Source organism: Cebus imitator, unplaced genomic scaffold (genome assembly GCF_001604975.1).
Source record: "Cebus imitator isolate Cc_AM_T3 unplaced genomic scaffold, Cebus_imitator-1.0 Scaffold690, whole genome shotgun sequence".
In the NCBI taxonomy this organism is placed as follows: domain Eukaryota; kingdom Metazoa; phylum Chordata; class Mammalia; order Primates; family Cebidae; genus Cebus; species Cebus imitator.
In genome coordinates, this window is record NW_016108005.1 from 362,223 (window position 1) to 371,990 (window position 9,768).

The window sequence follows — 9,768 nt, forward strand, 5'->3', positions numbered from 1 at the left end:
TTTTTGGTAATGTTAATGGGTGGAGGGGATTGGAAGTGCAGCCTTGGTAATAGAAGAGGGGGACTTGGAGGTCTTTCTGATGGTACAGGGGACAGGGATAGGTCAGCCAGGTGCCTCTAATGTAGAGGCACCTGTTTCTTGTGAGGTGGGCAGCGCATTGTAGGATCATAGGTGCGTGTTTTCTTTTTGAGGGTGATCACACACCAGGTGTGGTGAGGAGGGTGCGTGTGGAGTCCGCAGCCTTCCCGTGGCAGTTCCCAGTCTGACTAAGGGAAGGCAGGGATTGGGTTTGGCGAGGTGGGTGCTTCCAGGTGGGAGTTGGCCTGCTGTGGAGATGGAAGAGCTCCTGGCTCTGGCAGGGGTGTGGCTGCTGTACAGACTTGTCCCCTCCCGTTCTGGGCTGTTGCCCTGCGGCATGGGCTTTGGCTTCATTCCTCTGGGTGGGTGGGTGGGTTCTCTCTGGCAAGTGTGGGAAGGGGCCGCTCCCATTACCACACTGAGGCCTGAGCCCCTTTAAAGGGGAGGATCTGTTTTGTGGCCTTTGCAGCCCTATCACCCGTGCTACAGTGAGGCCGCAACACTCAAAAGATGGTAAGCTGTTGGTGAGCTCTCATTCACAAAGTAAGTGAGAAGGGAGAGTGGGGCCTGGGACCTTGGTGGCCTGTTCTTGTGTGGATAGGACACAGTGGGGCTTTCTGGGTGATGAGTGCAGGCTGCATATTCACCCAGCACATGCTGTTGCCCATGCTGCCTGGCAGAGGTCTGCCTGCTGGTCCCCTGATTCTCACCTTGGGCTATACCTGTCTCTGGGGTGGGCCCAAGGCACTAGCTTTTCCAGAAGCTTTTGAAGTGAACCTGGTGTGCAGCCAGGTTTGAGAGCTGCGTCTTTAGCAGGTGAAGCCTCTTTGTTGATAATAGAATCCACGGGCATAAGGATGGGTAGCCCGCGCTGTTACCTGCAGTGCTCACTAACTGCTTTACTCCAGGGGCCCATTGGGGTCAGCAGTTACTCAGTGAATCATTCATGTGGATTCTTGGGTAGTTACTAGGCACAGAGGGTGAGCAGCAGGAGGAACCTAGCCCATGTGCACTGGGGGCTCCTCCTGGGAGGTACTCTAGAGAGCCACTGACAGCTCTCGGCTGTAGCCTGGGCTTTCACAGTCTGCCTCACCTGGTTTCCTGGCTGCATTCTTGGGCTCTTGTTGGCCTGTATGTAGCCTGGCAGGGCCTGACATAGTGAAGTTTGGGTTGAGCAGAGGTGGCCAATAATGGGGGCCCCTCGGACTCCTGGGACCTCTGCCTTCTCCCTAGAAGAGAAGAGATTCGTCCCTGAGGTTCATTTTCTGGGCTGTGTTATCTGGGCCAGGTATATAGGGACAGAGAAGGAAAAGTAGGAGGGGACTGAAGGGGCACAGAAGGCAGAGCTTCAGGTAGGGCCTGGCTAGGCCTGGCCTCCTTTGCTGGAACAGACAATGGGTTGTCCTGGGGTTTAGTTTGTATTTTAGGGAGAAAGAATATAAGACGGCTCCTGCCTGCTAGGAGCGGACCATTGTACGAGGGAACAGGTAAGGTCCCTGGGTGTGGTTCTGGTCAGTATCCTGGGTAGTAAGTCCTGTGCTTTAGAGAAGGGATAGCAACTTGGCGGGAGAGGAGGAGTTGGGGGGGAGCGCAGTAGAGGAGATGGGAATGGGAATAGGGTCTGAGGAAGAAGTGGGTGGCACACATCTTGGGTAGCTGGGCTCAGGCTGTCCTGTCCTGTGTGAGTGGTCTGAGGGCAGATTTCTGCCCTAGCTCTTGTGCCCCTTCACCCCAGCCCTCCCCAGGACCCCATGGCCCTTCCCCTTTGTGGCAGCAGCTGATACAGTATTATAGTTTCTGGCTGGCTGGTACCATGGGAACCTGGCTTAAAAGCTGGGAGGAGGATGGTCCCCACAGAGTTCCGATAGAAGGCCAAGAAGGTAATGGTGAAGAAGGTGAGCGCTCACCCCAGGCTTGTTCCTGGGCTCAGCCTGGCAGTGGGCACTTTATACCCGATTCAGTCTTCAGAACACATCAGTGCGGTCCTAATCATTTTGTCAGTCCTTATTGTACATGTGACTCAGAGAAGTTAAAGAGAATCATGCAGCTAGGGAATGGGTGGAGAAGCTCCAGGTGAAGTGTGTGAAAGCCTTGGGCACGTTTGTGAGTGAGGGCTCCTTACTCGGAGCAGTACTTGGGCTGGAGGGGAGCTGAGATTTTCATTTTGAGTGGGGTGGTGGGGTGGCTGCTCTGGACAAAGCCAGGGAGTCTGGCTCCCAGAGTGGAATGGTGGTCCCCTGCAGGTGTCCCAGCAACCTCCCAAGGACCAGGGGCCAGAGAGCATTCTCTGGGCCGTCCTCATCCTTCGAGTCACATGCTACTCCTTAACTGTCTGGTATGTGGGAATCTTCTGCCCCACGGCAGCCTGTGCCTTTGCCGAACACCTCCAGGAGACCCATGTGGGGGATGGTCTGGCTGTTGCAGGGACCAGAGCTGAGTTGAGCTCTTGGGATTCTTTGAGTGTGGAAAAACGAGGTACTCAGCCATGGCCTTGGTGGTATGGGGATGCAGGCAGGGTAGCTTCTCTCTGCGACTTGTGGTGGGTTGTCTCCTGGTCGATGGGCTGGGGGCGCAGGTTCTGGTGCTGCAAGGCGGTTGTCCTCTGGCTGTGGTAGGTGAACCCGGGCCCAAGGACCAGGCGTCAGCCCCGTGCAGGCTGAGGGGAGAGGGTTGTTGCCAAAGTCCCACATTCCAGGCATGTGTTGATGCTGATAAGGGCAGTAGGGCTGGCTTAGCCGCTTTGGGAAGGAGGGGACTTTGACTTCATGCCCCCAGCAGGCAGCATGCACATCTTGCTTCCTGGTAGCACCCCTCCCCCACCTACCACCTCTGCTTCCAGATGTAGGGCCCCACCGGGTCCTGGTCACAGTCTGCAGAGGCAGTGCCACTCTCAGCACTGTTGCCAGCTCCAAGTGGTAGGCCTCTGGAGGCCCATTGATGGATTCTGCCAGCCCTGCCTCCTCAGTATTCAAGGATGCCATTGGAAATGGTTCTTCCTTTTATTTGCTGAAATTTGTTACTCTCAGGTTTGGCAGGAGGCCCCTTGTCCAAGATTTCTGCATTTGGGAAACTGTGGTTTTGTGGAAAGATGACTGGTGCTTCCTCTGTGGGCCAGTCCCTTAACCTCTCCAGGCCTCATTCTCCTTGCCTGTAAATGGGTTGTTAAAAATATTTGAACCCAGAAGGTGGAGGTTGCAGTGAGCCGAGATTGGGCCACTACACTCCAGCCTGGCAACATAGCGAGACTCCGTCTCAAAAAAGAAAAAACAAAAACGGAATAGAGGGGGGGGTGTGTGTGTGTGTATGTGTATGTGTTTTCCATAAAAATATTATTTACGGCCAGGCATGGTGGCTCAAACCCGAAATCCCAGCACTTTGGGAGGCCAAGGAGGAAGGATCACTTGAAGCCAGGAGTTAAAGACCAAGACCTGGGCAACACAGGGAAACCCTGTCTTTACAAAAATAGAGACCCTGTCTCTATTTAAAAAACAAATTATTAGCACGCAGTGGCTCACACCTGTAATCCCAGCATTTTGGGAGGCTGAGGTGGGAGGATGGCTTGAGGCCAGGAGTTCGAGTTTGCAGTGAGCCATGATTGCACCACTGCGCTTCAGCCTGGGCGCCAGAGCAAGACCCTATCTCAGAAAAAACCCACAAAACGGTAACATAGAAGCCACATAAGCAAAAGCTCTTTGGGAGTCCTAATTTTTAAGAACGTAAACAACACAATTTTTTTTTCTTTTATTTTTTTTAAAAGAGACAGGGTTTCACCATATTGGTCAGGCTGGTCTCAAACTCCAAACCTCAGGTGATCCACCCTCCTCGGCTTCCCAAAGTGTTGGGATTACAGTCGTGAGCCCTGGTGCCTGGCCCTAACAACACAAGTTTAGAACCAGTGGCAGGGAGGGTGCTGGGCATTTCCGTCTTCCTTAGCTTTCACATATTGTTTCACCCTACCTCTTCCTAGCATTGGCTCTGATCAGCATTTGCTCATGTAATGAATGTTTATGAGCGCCTGCTGCATGCCTGATGCTGTGGCTGGTTGGGACACAGGTTCTAACTTTGGGTACTGGTCTGTGGTGGGGGTAGGCAGGAGGGAAGTGGCTTGGCAGCTGGTGCTGACATTGGGAGTGAGGAGAACAGCAGAGGCAAGTCAGGCTTTACAGAAGAGGGAGTCGGGTCGGGGCAAGCTCCTCCCGGAATAGGGCACAGCCTGCTGGAGCTCTTAGGTGTGTCTGTGGAAGGGATGAGGTGGGCTTGATGCCCCGGTAGGAAGTGCTTTGCATGCCAGGCCTGAGCGTGGATGGACTTAATCCCAGGCATTGGGCATCCTTTGAAAGCTTTTTTTTTTTGAGAGGGAGTTTCACTCTTATTGCCCTGGCTGGAGTGTAGTGAAGTGATTGTGGCTCACTGCAACTTCTGCCTCCCAGGTTCAAGCAGTTCTCCTGCCTCAGCTTCCCGAGTAGTTGGGATTACAGTCATTCTCCACCGTGGCTGGCTAATTTTGTATTTTTTTGGTTTTTTTTTTTCTTTTTTTTGAGCCTGTTGCCCAGGCTGGAGTGCAGTGGTGCGAACTTGGCTCACTGCAACCTCTGCCTCCCTGGTTCAAATGATTCTTCTGCCTCAGCTTCCCAAGTAGCTGGGACTACAGGTGCGTGCCACCACGCCCGGCTAAGTTTTTATATTTTTAGTAGAGGCAGGGTTTCACTGTGTTAGCCAGGGTGGTCTTGATCTCCTGACCTGGTGATCTGCCCGCCTTGACCTCCCAAAGTGCTGGGATTATAGGCGTGAGCCACTGTGCCCGGCCTATTGAAAGCTTTAAGCAGGGGAGTGGCTTGATAAGGTGGGTGTTTGAGAAAGATAATTCAGGGTTATTGGACTCTGAATTGGAGGGTACAGGGACTAGGCGAGGGGTTGTAGGGGGGTGATCGTGTTCTAAACACTGACATTTTCACTTAGAGTGTCTCTAATTCTGCCCTTCTTCCCCCTCTAGACCTTGGTAGGTTTCCTGGGATTTCTCCCTCCTAGGTAACTCCTTTTGAGTGAAGCACACCTGCTTCCCCAGGTATGGAGGCCCCAGCTTCTTTTGCTTTGGATGATTAAGACAGGGTGATGTTTTCTGGGTTATCTCTTGTGGGAACTGAGCCCTCCATAGCCCTCATTTGTGCATTGTTGTCATAGCTGCCCAACTGTGTGATCCTGCTGGGTTTGACGCCTGTGGACCAGGTGACCTCTCAGGCAGTAGAAGGGAGTTGCTCTGTGAGTGCTCCTCAGCTTTAGCCTCTTGGCACCTCCCCGGATTGGGCTTTTAGCTTTTCCCTGTACCAGGAAGCTCTCATTCCTCTTCCCTGTTTTTCTTTTTTTGAGATGGAGTCTCACTCTCTCGCCCAGGCTGGAGTGTAGTGGCGCGATCTTGGCTTACTGCAAGCAGCTACAACCTCCCTTCCTCCCTTCCTTCTTTTTTTTTTTATGAGACAGGGTCTTACTGTTGCCCAGGCTGGTCTTGAACTCCTGGGGTCAAGCGATCCTCCTGTCTCAGCCTCCCAAAGTGCTCGAATTAAAAGCTTGAACCACTACACCCGACTTTCCCTTCTTTTGAGACTTCTGCACAGAGCAGGCTCAGCTTCCTTAGTAGTCTTAGTGATTGAAGTGAAGTTATTTACAAAGGTGTAAATAGGCCAGATGCAGTGGCTCACCTCTGTAATCCCAGCACTTTGGGAGGCTGAGGCAGACAGATCACGAGGTCAGGGGTTCAAGACCAGTCTGGATAAGCTGGCAAAACCCCGTCTCTACTAAAAATACAAAAATTAGCCAGGTGTGGTGGCGGGTGCCTGTAATCCCAGCTACTTGGGAGGCTGAGGCAGGAGAATTGCTTGAACCCAGGAGGCAGAGGTTGCAGTGAGCCAAGATCATGCCATTGCACTCCAGCCTGGGTGACAGAGTGAGACTCTCAAAAAAAAAAAAAAAAAAATCAAAGGTGTAAATAGCAGAGGGTGTAAATTACACGTACATACATGTGTGCACAAATCTTAAAGAATATAGAGATAAGTAGTGGTAAACCCACTATTGGTTGAATCATGGTTGTCCCATTAAGGGAGGCAGACGCCCCTGTTCCCCCATGGCCACATAAGAACCACCCTCCCAAGTCCCTGGAACACCCCATGCACTTCTCCCTGGCTTATCCTCACTTGCTTCTAGAAGCCAACACTCTTCTGAATTGTGAGTCAGCCATTCGCTGGCTTTTGTGGGTTTCCCACATTTGTCTGGATCCTTAAACTGTGGATGATTTTGGCTGAGTTTGCAGGAGGTTGGGTACCTTGCACTCTTGGGACCCAGGAACAACAGTTCCTGCTATCTCATTCTCCATTTCAGTGTCCAGGGTGGTGCTATCCACACATAATCACCTGTCCTACTGGCAGTGAGCATTTGGGTGGTTTTCTGGGTTTTGTTTTTTCAGCCTCCTAAGTAGCCTACTTTTTTTTTTTTGAGACGGAGTTTCACTCTTGTTACCCAGGCTGGAGTGCAATGGTGCGATCTCGGCTCACCACAACCTCTGCCTCCTGGGTTCAGGCAATTCTCCTGCCTCAACCTCCTCAGTAGCTGGGATTACAGGCACGCGCCACCATGCTCAGCTAATGTTTTTGTATTTTTAGGAGAGACGGGGTTTCACCATGTTGACCAGGATGGTCTCGATCTCTTGACCTCGTGATCCACCCGCCTCGGCCTCCCAAAGTGCCGGGATTACAGGCTTGAGCCACCGCACCCGGCCTAGTAGCCCACTTTTAACTCCCAAGCTATGCTTCTTGAGGCAGAGAAGTGCCTGTTGATTTTGTTTTCTGTCGCTAAATCCAGTTCCTTAATGCACCACTGAGACTCAGTTTAAAAGCACAGTGAAACTTTGTGAGCATTTTTCTCCCCAACTCCGTCTGGATCCCTCTGAGTTATTGGACAAGTCCTCTGCTAGACACTTTCAAGTTACCTACTGGACAGGAGAGACCTCTTCTTTCACACTTGGAGACTTTTCAGGCACAGGGCCATAGATTGTAATATTTTCCATAGCCGTTTCCCAATTTTATCCTTAAAAATCACTTTTTAAGGCCTGGCACAGTGGCTCACAACCATAATCCCAACATTTTGGAAGGCTGAGGCAGGAGGATCATTTGAGCCCAGAAGTTTGGGACCATCCTGAACAACAGTGAGACCTCACCTCTACAAAAAATTTTAAAAATTGTCTGGGCATGGTGGCATGCGCCTTTAGTTTTCATTTACTCAAAAGGCTGAGTTGGGAGGATCCTTTGAGCCCAGAAATTAGAGGTTGCAATGAGCTATGATCATGCCACTGCACTCCAGCCTGGGTGGCAGAGCAAGACCCTATCTCCAAAAAAATCACAAAACTTCCACTGGATGCCGAATGTATCTCTAACTTGTTTTTTGTTGTTGTATTTTCCTTATTTGGAGTAAAATAACTTAATCTTTGATCTTTGGCCTAGCTCCTGAGCCATTTTTTTTTTGAGGCACTGGGTGTGGGGGGGTTTGTGTACTGATTACCTATGAAGGAGCAAGTGGGCTGTTTCCTTCTCCCCAGCTGCTTCCTTTGACCCCACATCCCCGAGAGCCTCAACCATTTTCTTTTTGGCTTCCTCCCTTTGATATGCCCAGCCGGCACCCAACCTAGCTGGCTGCCACTACTGGGACCTGCTGGAGGCGGTTGCTGGGAGTTATTTGGTGTCCTGTTTGAACCTCACTTGCCATGCTCCAAATTTCCTATTTCTCCTGGGATTGCCTTTCAGGATTTGCAGAACCCCCTCTCCTTTAGAAGTGTCAATTGATGCTGGGTGCAGTGGCTCACACCTGTAATCCCAGCACTTTGGGAGGCTGAGGCAGGTGGATCACCTGAGGTGGGAAGTTTGAGACCAGCCTGACCAGCATGGAGAAGCCCCGTCTCTACTAAAAATACAAAATTAGCTGGGCATGGTGGCACATGCCTATAATTCCAGCTACTCGGGAGGCTGAGGCAGGAGAATCGCTTGAATGTGGGAGGCAGAGGTTGCAGTGAGCCAAAATCGAGCCATTGTACTGTAACCTAGGCAGCAAGAGTGGAATCCAGTAAAAAAAAAAAAAATGTCAGTTGGATCTTAGGACAATTTAAAAACATTATCAGGTTTTTATCTTTTAGATACTAGATAAGAGACTGCTTCTAATAAAGATTTACAGTAGTCTTTCTGTTTCCTATGGGCTTCTGTCTGGCTTGTGAGCTCATTCCCTAGGATGGACAATCCATCCTGGACATTGCCACGTTGCCAGCTGTCCCACCGATGTTCCGCCTCCTGTGTTGTTGTTATTGGTTGGGGTCTAGGAGAGGTTGCTGCCTGGACTCGGTCTACTTGCTGATTAGGATGAAGTTGATCTCTCCTTCCCTTCTGAAGGTTTCCGTGTACTGTGTTGTACTGAAGGACATCTTACGTAAGAAGTGTGCACAGCTCCAAGAATTCTTCACAAATGATCATGCCCTTGTAACTAACGTGCAGAGTGAGAAACACAACCCTGGAAGCCCCTTAAGCTTAGTCACTTTCAACCCCCCACCCATATGATGAATGCTGTGTGCAAATCCAACTGTAATAGTCTCTTTGCTCTGACATCTTTGCTCAAAAGTGTATTTGAGAGATTCATCTGTATTGTAAGTCAAACCATGTGAAATTATCAGCAGTCAGCTGTTTTTTGACCCCTAAAAGGTAAATTCATACGGTTCAGCCTAAATGTTCAGTCCTGTTAACTGCCAGATCATAGTCTCTTACACCTGCAGCTGCCCCTTCTCAGGCTGGGCATAGGAGTTGTTTTCCAGCGTTGGGCCTTCACTGAGTGTGCCTGCCTGTTTGATGTGCGGAAGTGCATTCTTGTTGAGGTATACCTTGGGTGAGTTTTCAGCCCCACAGCTTTCTTTCGCTTTCTCTCCTCCTGTCTCCCTCTCTCCCCCTCTCCCATTCTCCCTCTCCCCCCTCCCCCCTCCCCCTCTACCCACTTCCTCTATCCCCCTCCCCCTCCCCCTTCCCCCTCTCCCTGTTCCCCCTGCCCCCTGTCCCTCTGTCCCTCTGCCATCTCCTTTTTCTTTTGTTTTTGATGAAGTCTCACTCCTATCTCCCAGGCTGGAGTGCAGTGGTGCAATCTCTGCTCATTGCAACCTCTGCCTCCCGTGTTCAAGTGATTCTCCTGCCTCAGCCTCCCAAGTAGCTGGGATTACAGGCACTCGCCACCATGCCCAGGCAATTTTTGTATTTTTAGCTGAGATGGGATGTCATCATGTTGGCCAGGCTGGTCTCAAACTCCTGGCCTCAAGTGATCTACCTGCCTTAGCCTCCCAAAGTGCAGGGATTACAGAAGACTTTGCATGCCTTAGAGAAACCTTGATGGCACTCCTACCTCTGCCTCCCAAGTTCTTAGATTCTTTTGCCTCAGCCTCCTGAGTAGCTGGGACTACAGGCTCCCGCAACCATGCCTGGCTAATTTTTTGTATTTTTAGTAGAGATGGGGTTTCACCGTGTTAGCCAGGATGGTCTTGATCTCCTATGCCATCCAAGGGTTTTCTAAAGCTGTGGGCCCAAGGCTGCGGGTGGTGGCTCATGCCTGTAATCTCAGGACTTTGGGAGGCCAAGGTGGGTGGATCGCCTGAGGTCAGGAGTTCGAGACCAGCCT

The 9,768-nt window shown here is 51.1% G+C and overlaps 1 protein-coding gene across 2 annotated transcripts in view; it reads left to right on the forward strand.

Moving 5' to 3' along the window:
• The window catches only part of HIC2 (HIC ZBTB transcriptional repressor 2), a 31,825-nt gene that overhangs the window by 4,250 nt on the left and 17,807 nt on the right, over window positions 1-9,768 (forward strand). The gene's annotated exons all lie outside the window — the stretch shown is intronic.